The sequence below is a fragment of the Athene cunicularia genome (genome assembly GCF_003259725.1).
Source record: "Athene cunicularia isolate RWA chromosome 4 unlocalized genomic scaffold, athCun1 chr4_part2, whole genome shotgun sequence".
NCBI lineage: Eukaryota > Metazoa > Chordata > Aves > Strigiformes > Strigidae > Athene > Athene cunicularia.
In genome coordinates this window covers 13,062,332-13,078,013 of record NW_020799099.1, presented here as the reverse complement: position 1 = coordinate 13,078,013, position 15,682 = coordinate 13,062,332, and the positions used below count along the sequence as shown (strand labels likewise).

Genomic DNA, 15,682 nt, shown 5'->3' with positions numbered 1-15,682 from the left:
GGGGGGGCGGGGATGGACACACGGGGACGGGGACGGAGAGATGGGACGACACAACACGGACGGAGGGGGGCGGACCAAAAACATCACTTGAACTCAAACACTAACAAAAGCAACAATTAACAGACAGAATGGGACAGTGGAAAACCTTACCACATTCTTAAAACACTTTCCCCCACTCCTCCCTTCTTCCCGGGCCCAGCTTTTGTTCCCAGTATTTCTACTTCTTCTGCCAGCAGTGCAGGGGCAGGTGATGGGAGGTGCAGTCAGTCTGCAGTCACCAAGGTTGTGAAGAACATTCTTAGCATTCTTCTCCCTGCTCCTCGTGGCATCCCTCTCATAGGAGACAGTCCTCCACAAACTTTCTCTGTTGTTAGTTCTCCCCAAGGGATGCATTCTTCTCAAGATGCACCCGCGTGGGTCACCTCCACGTGCCTCAGTCCTCCCAGTGCTGAACTACAACAGTGGGGGCTGCTTCTTCCCAGAGTCCCAGCCTAGCGCAGCCACCTGCTTCGGTGTGAGATCCTCCACAGGTGGATTTCTGCTCCTCCAGTGATTTCCATGTCAGGCAGGGTGGCCCTGCATCTCACCACGGGATGCAAGGTGTCTTCCTACTCTGGCTCACCTCCCTCCCTTCCTACTCCCTCCTTCCGCTGACCTCAGTGTTCACATAGGTGTCTTTCTCATAAGGTCTCCTCACAAGTCCTCCAGCTCCCTCTCTGTTTTCCCTTCTTTATCGCAGAGGTGCAGCTAATTGGCTCAGTCTTTGTGCAAAGGCAGGTCCGACTTGGAGCTGAGGGAGCTTCAAGAAGGTTCTTACAAGGGCCACCACTATAGCCCCTCCCCTGCTACCAAAAACCCCACCACACAAAAGCAACACACCTCCATTTCACAAGTCATGCAGCTTCATTTAAGAGGGTGACATAGATAAGGAATCTGAGACCAGATTTCGGATTGGACTGTGCACGACATCTATTTAGAAGTACATGGATAAGATGCATCATTCCACTGAGCTCATGCTATTCATTACAATTCCTATGGATCCACGAGCAATTGCTAATTACCTCAGATATGTAACAGTCAGTATGGTGTATATATAGGATCACCACCAGAAAAAAAGATATTAAATACTCAAAGAATAGAAAAAAATCAAGAAAATTATGAATAAGCCAATGAGCAGGGACATCTTCAACTAGATCAGGTTGCTCAGAGCCCCATCCAGCCTGACCTTGAATGTTTCCAGGCATGGGGCATCTACCACCTCTCTGGGCAACCTATTCCAGTGTTTCACCACCCACATCATAAAAGATTTCTTCCTTATATCTACTCTGAATCTACCCTCTTTCAGTTTAAAACTATTACTCCTTGTCCTATTGCAACAGGCCCTGCTAAAAATTCCACCCCCACCTTTCTTATTAGCTCCCTTTTATGCACTGGAAGGCTGCAATAAGGTCCCCTCAGAGCCTTCTCTTCTCCAGGCTGAACAATCCCAACACTCTCACCCTTTCTGCATAGAAGAGGTGCTCCAGCCCTCTGATCATTTTTGTAATCCTCCTCTGGACCTGCTCCAACAGGTCCATGTCTTTCCTGTGCTGGGGGCTCCAGAACTGGACACAGTACTGCATGTGGGGACTCACGAGAGTGGAGTAGAGAGGGAGAATCACCTCCCTTGACCTGCTGGCCACACTTCCCTTACTGCAGCCCAGAACATGGCTGGATTTTGGGGCTGCAAGTGCACATTGCTGGCTCATGTCCAGCTTTTTATACACCAGTACCCTCAAGTCCTCCACAGGGCTGCTCTCAATCCCTTCATCCCCCAGCCCATATTGATACCAGGGCTATTCCTTAGGAACAGGAATTAAGCAGAATGACGTGCATGCTGAGGATGTTCTCACAACCTCTTGAGTTGGCTATAAAACAGCATTTGACTTTTAAAAAAAAGTCTATTTTAAAAGAAATTCTATGATGCATCCCTAAGTGAATACCTGGTTTCATAGTTCACTTGAGTGTATTACCTCAGTTATTGTATTGTCACAGATGACATATACTATTATGTAAGATGTTTTTTCTTATTTTTAATTATCTCTTCTGAAAGTGAGTCATTTGATGAGAAGTAACGTCACTGAAAATCTGCATTCCCGCATAGTTCCACCCCATTGACCAGCTTTGCTGATAAGATGTAAGTTTTGTTACTGTCAGGATGTTGCTGTACAATGTTGCTTCACTGAAATCAGTGGTGTCATTTTGGGCAGTGGGAGAGATACTGGACCTCACTTGATGTCTGAGCACCTTTCTCATAGGAGCTGAATTACTTCTGTGCACCCTTATTAAATTTGGTTAAAAGTGGCAAAAGAACTCAGAAGTTAAATATTAAAGAAGGGAGACTGAAGAAAATGACAGTTCAGTTTGCCTGAGCTCATTTCTTCAAGAAACATTCAGAAGAAAGGCAAGAAAGACAACTGATAGTTTGGTGCACAAGGTCCTTACCATGCCTACAGGAGCCCTGCACAACTCTGGCTGGATCCAGCCATTCTGTGTGTTCAACCAGATCCCTGACTAACAGTGGTTTTCAAAATCACTGATCTTTAAGTATATCTACAGCATGAACTGGCTTGATTTTGAAAATAATACTCATAGCAACTCCATCTTCCAGCTGAAGAATCCATGTGGCCCGCACCACATGAGAAAAAGCAGATGTAAGGAGATGCAAAGGAGTATTTTGCAGTATCCTTAGCTCTGGCTGAGAACAAGAGACAAAGTGTTGACATCCTGAACATTTTCAGAGCTGGGAGATTGTTTCCCAGCTAGCTTTATTGTTTTTCAAAACCAGGCTTGTTTATCCTAGTGCTAGCATGAGGTGTGAAAATGAGGTACATACTTATCCAATCTTAGTGATCAGGTTTGTCAGCCTGTACTCCATGCTAACCCAGAAGACTTGGCAGGCTGCGAATCTGCCTTACTGACTTCTAATAGAAATCCTTGTCTACAGTATTATACTATCAGTTCAGCTATCAGAGCAAAAACCATTTTCCTGTGTCCTAAAGGACTGAAGGGTTCTTGGTTTTGTTTTCCAAAGAAGGAAAATAGACAGACAGACTGCTGGCTCAGGCTGCCACATAAACTGCACTTCCAAAAAAATTCTACAAGAGCAAAATATATAGGAACTGTACAGAAAAAAGCACTTCTGTTGTCTCTGCAGTCTGAGCCACAGCACTATTTCAAGGCTGATAGACCACACGAGAGCTAGATGCTCCTGGACCTTTTTGGCATTAAATATGTGGCCAAGATAGATAGCCAAGCTCTACAGAAGAGTATTTTCACAGCTCACCCACAGTCTGGCAGCTGGGCCTTGCTAAAACCCCAAAGCACAAAAAATTGGTTCATGCCACCTGCCCAAACCAAAATTCAAACAGTGGAACTAGCCTAGGCAGTTAGGGAGAAACTTACCACCAGGCAAAGGCTGAGTGCTGTATTCTTGCAGAAAAAAAAAACCAAAACAACAAAACAGCATTGTGATCAGAATATCTTTAACACAGTACTAAATTATGAAGGGGGGAAATCTATGTAATCAGCTTAGCAAAGAAAGGGAGCTGTGAGGCACCAGGTTTCACTTTTCCCCCCCCCCCCGGAAATTCAGCACACATCAGTTGTCCTTGGTCTTAATGAGGTAAGGAAGATGGGATTTCTCCAGTGCTGTCACAAGGGTACAGATCACTAAGAATTCCTGCAGCCAAGTATGATTTCTCTATTTGAACATTTTTAAAGAATTTCCCCCCTGATTACTATTCCTCCCACAAAATACATGTGTCAATCCTGCTGAATTCATTCAGCAATTCAAGCAATCAATTCAAGATTTTAAGAAGTTCAAAAGAGTCAATGTCAAGATTTTGCAAAAGAAAATGCTGTTGGTTTGTTGTTTGGGTGGGGGTTTTTTTTCAGATTGAAGTAACATTTTTTGGTAAAATTAACTATTCAGTGTCCATTTTAAAATCTGCAAAAATCAAAACCCAAACTAAACAACTAGACTCAAATTTCTGTTACTCTGGGTTTAGGGGAAAATAGAATATTTTTAAATCTGACCAAAAATTAAAATGTACATATAAGCTGTGAAGTACTTTACTACAGCAACAGGGTAGGGAGTCCACAGAAGAGACAGACAGAGAAGTGGGTAGGATGGGATTCTCACGCTGTTTCTTAAGCCAGACAGAGATCAAACAAAAATCAGGTCCAGAGAAGACAAATCCTAAAATCCATCTGAAGCATAAAAAGTCTGTGTTTTGCTTACTGCCTGGAGCCCTTTCACTGACTAGGGAAACATCTGATTTAATGGTCCCTGTTTCTCTGTGCCCCATGTAGGCTATGACTGCCCAGCCCAGCAATACCACTCTGACAAACCCAAACTCCCAGGGCACTGAAACTTTCGTCAGCTTCTAAAATCAAAGAGAAGGAAACATGCTATACTAGATCAGACCAGTGGTCTAAGTAATACTGCAACAGCAGGCATCTTTGAGGCTTTTTAACTTCACTGGTATCTCTTGTATCATAGGAAAAGTATAAACAACCTCATCCCCATCACTAGTTTATATCTCAGCTGTTTGCTCCTTCCCTCCCTTTCCAGTAATTTTTAAAGTCTTTTTTCTAAATATTTTCTATTTCTTCCATTTTTGCAAGCTGTGGTAGGCCCACTGCAGGAAAGACAAGCTGCAGTGGGCAACCTGTGCCTCACTGCAAATGACAACGAACAGCAGTCAGATTATAGCAATAGACCATGAGGTTGCCACTCACACCCCAGGATGTTTACTGAAGGACCATCTTCAGAGAGAATGAGCTTGGTATTCCTCTGTACAGGAGGGCAGGCTACAGCAGATGAGCCCTGTGCAGCCACAGTGATGCCCACAGCCTGTATCAAAGCAGCAGCCTATGTGCAAACATAGATCCATGTGCAGTTTCTGCCTGGCTACTTCCACTGAGAACCTAATTCAACTACATTTGGCACTGGCACAGCACTCCAAAAAGCTCTGGGTAGAAAAGAAAGTGTTTGCAGAAATGAGGCACTGCCTAATCAGATGCCTTTTCATGTGCACTTTGCTTCATTTTGTAAAGCAACACTAATGTTGAAGCCCAGACTTTGCACTTCAGCACATCTGCTCCTCTTGCAGGAAGACTTGTGACAGAGGTGGTGTGTCACCTTCTTGCTAATGAAGCAAAACCATCATCCAAAATAATTTAAGCCATTCAGGGTGACCAAGTTCATCAAGGCAGTGATGACTGTGACTAAGACCCTAGCTGAAGCAATCGCATTTAAAGCTCATTTGCATCTTTTGCCAGGGAGAGGCAGATATACCAGGCTGCAGACCTTAGGAGAGACAAACTGCTCTGGAGCTCCTGCCTCTCTCTAAGGCTTGAGACAGAGGTTATCGCATCTGATTAAAGCACCTCAATAAGGTTTCAGAGTAAATTGGATAGGCAATGCTTTCTGGTGTTCATCAGCCTGAAATGATCCCAAAGAGGAGCTGGAGCTTGCATGGCCACTGACTGTGCTAACACTGACCTTCTCACTGCTGCAGCTGCAGCTCTGCTTTTCTATACCCCACCAGAGTCCAGCCCTACACTCACATGAGGCATCACAGAGCAACAATCTCACAGTCTCCATCAATAAGTAGCAGGAAGCAACATGCTGAATACTGCTAAGTATAGTTGAAGTTTATCTCTAGTTGAGCAGGATATAGATGCTTCAAGCTTCTTTCTCCTCTTGCATGCCTCCTCCAAAACCAGAGAGCAACTCACGGTCAGCACTGTTTAAGGTGGTGGGGATCAGCTCCCTTAGCAGCAGCTGTTCTGATTTTCTGTCTACTCCTGTATTTTTTCTAAAAGGCCAGGTAATTACTCAGGACTGAAAAAATCTATGTCAAAGCAATCGGTAGTGTCACCTCATTGACATCAGAGAAATTGCAGCAGGAATTAATCTGACTTCACAATTCTTCCTTTCCCTGTAACAAATGGAATAACCTATGTAGATCCTGTTTGTAGGCAGCACCAAGCAAATGGCAACTCCAACCACATCTGTGGGGCCTGATCCCTCTGAAATGCCATTTTTCTCATTGAATCCTTCCACATCTGGCAGCTAATGTTAGCAGTTGGACTGAAGCAGCCAGGCATTGAGGTGTCCCCCATCACAGCCGAGGGATACGAGGGGAGAGCCGACAGCATCCTTGCTCATTCTCCTTTCCTGTCTACAGACTGAGATGAGCATCAAGGGTCACTGCTGGAATTAGGGTCAGGAGAGAAAAAATACACACACAAGAAAAGTTCTATTTCTGAACTTGTGGAAATATGCATAGATGTCCTTGCTGTCCAGCCTACGTACAGAGGAGTATGGAGGGATTTTATTAGAGTGCTTTGAAAGACAGGCAAATAGATCTTTATCCTTGCTTTAAATGCTACTTCATTTTTGTACTTTCTTTACCTCAGAGCTCCTTATAGCCTAACCAAAACCAAACCACTGAAAGAAAGGGAAGGACAGAAAATTAATTGTAGTGGTAGATGTTAGTTTGCTGAACAAGCCACCAAGCAAAGTGTGAAGAAAAAGATTTTCTCCTCGAGCAGAGGGGCTTGTTCATCACTTACCTCATGTGTTTACCCTTGGGCTATCATTATATTAGCGACATTTCTCAACTTAGCTGGAGCACCTGGTAACTATAGTAACCACATTTTCATATCTGCCCATAAATTCCCTCGGTTCTAATTAGGGCACTCATTTATAACAGCAATAACAAAACAGGAGAAATAACATCAGACTTAGCTCAGATGCAGTCACCTCTCTCTCCCTCATGTCACAAAAGTGACCCATATCTGAGTTGTTCTTAGACCATAAGATGTTGTTTATGGCAGAGAGCCTGCTTTACCTGCCATGTCAACTGCTTTGTATCCCTCTGTTACGTTGTCCATACCTTTTCACTTTCTAAAAGATCTGTTCACCAGCCTTCCAGTTCAAACAAAGCCTGACTCATCTCCTTGCCAGAAAGCTTCATACCAGGCTGCATAAACATATTTTTTCTTGATAGAAGGAAGAATTCACACCTGGCCTACAACAAAATCACACACACATTACTACTGCAAATTTTACAGACAGTAGGTGGATGCTATTACAAGCAGAAAGGCTAAGCAGTTTAACTTAAAAATTTACCTATGCAATCTAGATAGCTATGAAGAGAGGATAAACCACGTCATCCAAAACAAATGACAGGTAAATGATGAAGCAGCAATGTGCCAGAAATCAAGACCAAGTAATAAACAATTGCAAAGTTCAATGGCTCAGTGTATTTCACCACAAATTATTTCCTTCTCCATGAAACAATAAAACTTGGTGAACAATCTGAAGTCTGCTGACATGATTTAAAAAGATGGATGAGCTGGTAGGTAGTCGAGAGTGTTTGCTTTATTGTTCACGGAGTCACTGCTCAGAAGTACATTTGTTTTGGAGTCTAAGTGAATTATTGTCAAAAAATGACAAATCTCTTTCTCACTTTATACTACACTGTGCATGCCTTACATGAATTTCTTTTGCTAGAAGAAAAAAGACATCATATCTGTGTATTGGCATAGATAAGACAGCAAAGCCCATCTCTGCAGAGATTAAGAGAACACGGCTGCTCTGGCTTCAGGTTTTGGGGAACTTGTTGCTATCAGAAAATTTTCTCTTGTTAGAAAAACATGTCAATGAGTATAATTTAATCATGACTGTCAACAAGAATATCTTCTCTTGAACCTTTATCTATTTTTGCTCCATGTCTCCTGGAGGATGAGGGAACTGGGTAAGAAAACACACTGGAGCTCTTGCTGGCGATTTCCACTTTGGAATAATAAATACCCCACCAGTTACCCTGCTTGCCTTCCCAGAGCAGCCAGTCCTTACGACAGCAAAAGAGAAGACAACCCCAACAGTTATTTCAGGTAAACAGGTGCTAGTCCAAGCTACAATGGCTTGATGGCTGACCTCATCCAGGGTTTTGGGGACCAGATGATCCCTGGCAGACAGAAAGGGTGCCACCTTGCATGAGAAAGCCATCCACATTCCCACTACCAACATGAAAATTCAGGGGCTCATTCAGGCTCACTTTGATCACACTGAAAGGTATTTCACTAAATCTTTAACTTTGTGATCCACTGGCATAAGAAGAGATGCTGTGGCCACACTCTACAAAGCTTCCCATTCCTGTGTGCCCTGCTTTCAAACCAAGTACCCACCAAGAGAAATGGCACCTTTTTGGCTCAGTGAAGTGTTACCTGCCACTGGTGAAAGCCAGTGCATTTACCTCTTCCCTGACTCCCCAGGGGGTTTGCATCAAGGTTCAAAGCACCCTGGGCAGAGTTGGGTGAGCCATCCTCAAACTGTGGTTTAAAAAATCAGGTAGGGTTTGTTCACTGAATGATATTTTATTGCTTTATCAAACCTTTATATGAGGTAATAAGAGATTTCAAAGTGAACAGTGTTGTGATGTGAAAATGTAAACTTTAGAGAATTGTCAAAGAAAGGTCCAAGTTATTTGCCAATTTAGTCATCAAGAACCATTTAGAAGCATAGATAGAAAACATGTTGATGATGAAATTCTAATATAACCACAAAATTGATTTAAGATGCTGCCAAACATGAAGCGCAGTAACATTCAATACCACATATATGCTTTTTTGTTAAGTAAGTAAAAAGTCATTTCAGTCACTGCCAGACTGGGTTAATTTTTGAAGCCTCTCTCAGTCCACAAGATGCTGCTTGGGACTTGGGATGAGCATAGCCTGTAGTAAGTTGCATCACTCATTACTGTACCCCCATTTCTGCATCAATATCTTATTTATTCAGGCTGTAGTATGTTAAGACAGATGGGCATTTGCAGTACGCATGATGCATAACAAGGTTCCAGTCTCTATGGAAGCCTCTAAAATTGTCCATCATACTTTGCTTACTGGCTCTTCCCATTTTCATTATGAGGCAACACTCTCACAATGTCAAATTCTTTCCAAATGACCCCACAGTAACCACTGTATCCTAGAGTACTTCTTGGCTTATTAAATATTATAAGCAGAATGTGAAAAATATAATGTTTTACTTGATTCTACTAGTTAAGGAAAGCAAGACTTTGACAGAAAAATAATTGCCTAGAAAATCAGACAAAATGCTAATTAGAAATAAGATTAAATAAACAATTTCTACGTGATCTCTTGAGCTTGTTTCATTGCAAAGACATCCTTTACCTGGCATAATACGTGGTTTGTGAGACCCCGGTGAAGGTTAAGCATTCCTTGGTAGTTGCCTGGAAACAGTGCCAATGAACAGTTTGGTTTCATTAAGGGCAAATAATGCAGAAAGACTGTTACAATTGTACATCTGAACACTTAAAACAATATTTTTTGGACATGTTTTTTCTCTCTAAAGATGCAAGTTCTGAAATCTTACCAGAAGTGTTGGCAGGAAATAGATTCCAACTTACATGAGTATGCACAGAAATTAATTTGAAATCACCACTATTACCATTCTTTAGCCTAATTAGTGCTGAGCAGGAAACAATCTTCTTGGTTTTGGAGAGTTTCTGAGGTTTTTGTGGAATTTCCTTCCTGTCCCATACCGTATGAAACTTGGTGCTTTTTATAAAGGTCATCTGAAAAGTAGGAGAGACAACTTTCAACGCTGCAAATGAGTGAGAACAGCAGAAATCCACCCAAAAATAGTTACTGTACTGGGAACTTGGAAAGTCCCTCTTGGAAATTACAAGTTTAGTCCTTGGTCAACAGTTTGTTGGAACCACGTTGCTGCACTGGGCACAAATCAGTGATGCCAGGTGAGACCTGGGGACATGCTTTGAGGCTTTAGGCTCACAGCTACCCAGGCAGGGCTTGCATCCTCCAAGACTTACAACACATGCTTTTACCCCATGAGATTCAGCTACTGAATGTATTAATGTTCCAACTAAATTCAAACTCCTCTGAACCAAAGGCAAAACCAATCTGCACAAATTTCACTGGTTTGATTGTCCGTGGAGGGCACCACATCTGTTAACTTTGCAGTTAACAAAGCTGGGGACCCCAAAATGGCTCCCTTCTGCTTTCCTTTGAGACTTTCCTTTATGACCAGGTGAATCCTTGGTCAATCATGGGAAGTGCAAAACAACCAAAGCTGGCAATCCTGCATGCTCATTTCACATTTATCTGCAGCTTGCCTGTTACGTTTTACCTTAGATTCATATAATTGATTTTGAATTGACCTGATGGAGGAGAGGACCGAAGTGTTACAAGTAACAGACATCTTATTGTGGCCAGAGTTGGGAAATGTCTGTTCCCATCAGGAGATTCACAGGCTTTCAGTGGAAGGCATCAGTATATTTAGTACCTATACTAAATTTAACACCATATTTAGCAAAGGCCATTCCATCACATGAAATATTCTTCCTTTTTTCACAAAAGATATACAACAGATTGGGAGGACCAATTAAGTAAAAATAAGAGAAAAAAATATCAGACCATTTTGGTTCAGGTTTTGGTTTGGGTTTTTTTGTTTGTTTGGGTTTTGGTTGGGTTTTTTTTGTTTGTTTGTTTGTTTTTAAAGGGAAAACCACACAACACATAAAAGATAATTATCAACAGGGAAACATCTTCCTGGATGGAGCTATGTGACGTTGCCATGAAGACAGGTTAGCAACTGTTTTGCTTTCTGCAAAAAGGAATAATTTATCCATTTTTTTTTCCTAAAGCAAGATAAACTCCACTTTATGGGGAAGCTTGCAAAACATCTGGATCAGCCAGCCAGCCAGATACCACCAGACAAGCAGTTTATTTATAAACAACTAAAAAAGTTTCCCATCTGGCAATGCTGGGAATAAGGGATGAGGGTGAACTTCAGCCCATTAAGGTAAATGAAGACAAAGACTTGTTCCATATCACAAAGGATGCAGGTAAGATAACCCACTGGCAACAATGCTTTCCACGAGGTTATTTCTCTTCTCCACTGCTGCAAAATCAGTTTACAACTGAACAAACAGAAACTGCTGATAGAGTGACTCTAAGATATTTTCCCTGTCCTTAGAAGCTTTATGCTTCCAAAAAGCATAGGGCATAAGGGGAAATCTTTGTAAGAAAGCAGAATTTTTCTTGGATAATAGTGACTGTCCAATAGCTAAAGTCTGTGCTCCAGCTCAGATGTTCTCCTGAAGAGGACCAGAGAACTGAAGCTGGATCAAAGATGTACGTACAAAAACTTCAAGGAAATAAACCACCACACAGAGCAAACTGGCTCATGTTTGTGGCATCACAGGCTGCTGGAACAAACATTAGTTGGTATAGACAAGCCTGAAATATTAATGGAAAATAGCGTTGTGTAAATTTCTCTCCTTTCATTGACCAGTGGAAATCAGAACATATTTGCATGCCCAACTCCATGTATGCTTGTAAAATGGCTATGAGGAAGAGTTTTCACACAGTGTAGAATCTGAGATGTTTTCAAAGCAGTAATTTGCTACTCTCAATGTGCTACACTGAAGTTGTATTTGTCTTACATGTCTGTATCTCTTCGCCCTGACTGGAAGACTGAAACTTCCTAAACAGACAAAAGTAAGAAATGAATAAACAACATGGTCCCATAATAGTAACCCCTCCTTACTACACCTCAAGCAAGGTACTTCTTCCCATTGCAACGGTATGTCTTCTATTATAAATTCTAGCCTCACACAAAGACTCCAATGCAAAGTTCCACAAAGATCAAAATCTGCATCATCTCACACTGGCTGCCTGACAAAAGGGAAATTTTTACCTGGGGCAAGAAAAGAACAACCCCAAGTGTAGGCAAAACAAACTGCAATTCAACTCCAATGAAAGTTCCATTTTGCAGCATTTGACCCCTCCAAAAAGAATATTCCAGTGCCTTGTGCAAGACAAATAGACCAACCCACTTGAAGAAAAGAGTTCTTTTACCAATTTAAATAGTGTTCTAGTTATAAATTAAAATTTTAGGATTGACTGAGAAAAAAATTGAAAAAGGACACATCCATAATTCCATCAAATCCATTTTATGGCCTGGTCTTAACTCTGTTTCCTTCTACCCAGGGACAAGTGTGCTACAGCAAGTGGCTTAATCTGGCCACCAACGAGTGTTTTTAGCCCAGCATATTACCACCGCCTGCAATCCCTTTTCTTTACTCACAGTAAAAGCAGACTTTTACATAGAATAACGAACACACAGCACCTTCCTTGGATACGAAGTGATAAGGCAGATGGATGGACATATGTACAACCGCAGATAACTGCTAATGTAGCCATTAGCACTCAACAACATGACACCAGTTTGGGACATTTTCTGGAAGAATTTATTTTTATAAATAAAACCTTGGTATCCTGAGACATATAATCCTGCTTTCATGCAACATGTGTGAGACATTTAAAAGAACAGTAACCTCATTCTCCTTTCGCCACTCTCTGCTGAAGTTTCAATAATACTTCTTCCTCTCATCATGAAAATACTACATTGACATGAAAATTCACTATATGACTCTGAACTTCAAAACCCGCTTTCCATTAACTTCAGTTTTTTCAACACAGGGGAACTAATTTGTGAGGTAGGTATTTAGGATTTACTCAAGAAAATTCCCACACTGGCCAAAATCAAATTAAAATGAAAGAAGAGTGAACGAGAAAATACAATAAAAGACTACAACAGTGAAAGTCTTCTTCCAAAATACTTGTCTCCATATCAGGAATGGACATGAGTACATATCCATTCACATATTTCTTTGAGGTCCATCACTACAGACATCAGAGTCTTCCATATGTGGAAGGAGTACGAATTCAGAGCTTCCATAACAGTTGCATCTCCATTATGTAATGGAAAACAGTTTGATTCTAGGGTCCTTCCACAACTAAACTAGGCAGATGGTGAAGTGGTGCTGCAAGAAAACAAACAGGGTCCTCTCCTATTTAGAGCATTCAATTGGCAACTGGTTTCTGGTTTTAGATGATGCTGATGAGGTCTTCTCCAGGGGGAAGCAGCTAGGTCAGGGCTCTAAATGCATTGTTAAACTTCAGAGGAACTGTCTTTACATTCTGCATGGAAAGTCTTCCCTTTAATGGGACAGTTATATCACTGCATGATGTTCATATATGCAAGCACACATTCAAAAGGATTAAGATCTCTTTTCCAGGCTCCCATGTAAACACTTACAGACAGATTGCTCCTAAAGAAAGAACAAAAAAGGGTTGGTTTTTTTTTTTTTTTTAAAATCACTCATTCATATATATTTTGGGTTTTTTCAACATTTACCTAGAACTGTTAACAAATAAGTAAATCATCTTTCTCCCAACAAATCAGTTAATTTACAGAATTACAGTAGAGCTTTAACTTATGTTTTCCATCCTTGGGTTTTTAACAGATTGTTTACTTCTCCCAGGTGAAGCCAATACATAGCTATAGTGGAAAAACAAAGCACAGAAGGAAAAGACTCTTTCAGTCGTTAGATCCTTTTTACTGGCAACTCTCCCTGTGTTTTCATCTGTGAACTTTCTAAGGTAATGGCCAATCTCAAACCATGTGCTGAAGTAATAATTTCATGATAAAACTAATCTTTCCAATAAACAGCTCTCTGAAACACTCTACTTTTCATTTTCAAAGAGCCATAAGGATTATGGTAGTGATTTGGATATCTATCTTTCTAAAATTGCCCTCCAAGTCTTCCTTATTCTAATGTAATGCTCAGAATCCTTAACAAATAGGAATTGCATCTAGAAGAGGAGAAAAAAAAATACAGCAAAACCAAACGTAACCTTAGAAAATCACTGATGTAAGTAGTTTCATTCCTTGTACTAAAAACCATTTGAAAACTAATCTACTGCATATTCTTTCCTTTCAGAAAATGTAAATTGATCTTTCAGTTTGAATACCTGTCAAAGTACAACCACTATAAGGTTGATAAGTCATTTTACTCGTCAGTTGATAACGTCTGATATACTGCAAACTTACACGTAGCTGCACAAGAACTCATGGAACAGATTATACCCAAACCAGGGTGGGGAATGTTCACTCTTTGGAGAACTTGGCAACAACATGAGTGAGAAGTGTCTCCCTCCCACCAACACCTCCCAGAGTGCTATGAGAATGCATCACAAATAAAGACAACTGAATCGGGTTATAACAGTTCCCAACATGGTACTGGTTCATTAGCCTTCCACAAACTGTTGCCATGCCCCTTCTGTATAGTGAATGGGTAGGATACTACCAGCTGCCAGGAACCTAAGAATGGATAAATTTGCTAAGAAAGTGGTAAAAAAAGTTGCAGCCAGTGTTACTGGGACATTCTGGACAAGCTCACAATTGTGCTGCTACACAGAGGCCCACTTCAAGTACCATAAAATTTAATATCCACTGTGGCAAAACTAGATAATATACTTTATGGATGACTTTGACAAAAAGCACTATTATAAAAAAAAAACCAACCCACCAACCTAGATACACTTTGATTTCAACCACTTCACTGAAAAAGTGTGTTCTAGATTGTGGATTATGCCAGTTTTAATAATATTGCCCACTATGGAAAAAACAAACCAAAACAGGCTTTTGGGAAGGCACAGAAATATTGGCTATCTGCTGTCCTTTTTTCTTGTTTCTAAACTTAGAGTTTAGCACTCAACCTACCCCATCGTTTTGTGCATTTAAGTTTCTGGGGTATGTTTCGTCCTAAATGGGAAGACTCTTGTTCAGAAAATACTGAACAAAGACAAAATTGCCTTTGATTGTAAGAGAGCTGGGAATTCACTCTGTGAGCAGTACTTTCCCCTGACGTTACCCAGTTTGAAGTAAGATATCTTAAATAAGCCTGGGGTGTGTTCTTCTTCCAGCAGCAACGGGAAAGGACGGCATGTCCAAAGTGCGAGGCAATTCATTTAATAAGTGCACAGACCTCTCTGCTGACTACTTGAGAGTGCCTACAGGTCTAGTTAAGACTTTTAGACCAACTCAGCAAGGTGAGAAAAGTAAAAAAAAAAATCCCTTTCCAGATTTGATTTCTGCTTTGCATATTACTCATAAGCCACCCCTTTCTCTCACAAGTGCATATTTTTTTCACAAGCACTCACCAGTAATGAAAAACTACTTTTAGCCCATGAACTGTCTCTAAACACTTCATCTCAACTATGTGTTATTTCTGGCCTGCAATTGGTCTGCTTAATTACTTGCTTCTGATTTTTTGTGCCCTCAACAGATGGCTGAGAGCACTTAAATCAAGAGAATAACCAAGTTGAAAAATAACAACCCTGGGGTTTGTTTTTTTAGCTGAAGAAAAACTGATGATGCACTTTGCAGGATTTTCACAAATCACCATTATTTAAATATTTGTGAACAGTGAGCAGGTTACATGCTCATCTCATTCATGAAAACATGCAAAACTCTGCAAGCAAATCCTTTCTGTTTAGACAAGTTTTTTTCCTGCTTCCTAATACTAGCTGTTAAATCCTGAACAAAGGGATGCTCAGCAGGAAGAGTAGGGCAAGTTTTGGGATGCCAGACCATGGGTGACATTTCTCAGAGAGGACTTGGAAAGTATACAAATCTAAAGGTGGTATTTTCAGCCTCGGGGATGATAGAAGGAATGAAGGAGCAGGTCATAGCCTTGAAGATTCATCTTTCAGCTTTAAAATAACCCCTCACAGGTGT

At 41.0% G+C, this 15,682-nt stretch overlaps 1 long non-coding RNA gene across 1 annotated transcript in view; it reads right to left on the bottom strand.

Moving 5' to 3' along the window:
• Nucleotides 1-7,138, bottom strand: part of LOC113479778 — an 18,568-nt gene extending 11,430 nt beyond the window's left edge. The window contains exon 1 of the long non-coding RNA XR_003398337.1: nucleotides 6,903-7,138. This is a non-coding gene — a long non-coding RNA (uncharacterized LOC113479778). The remainder of the gene's footprint in view (nucleotides 1-6,902) is intronic.
• Between the last annotated feature and the right edge of the window lie 8,544 nt (nucleotides 7,139-15,682).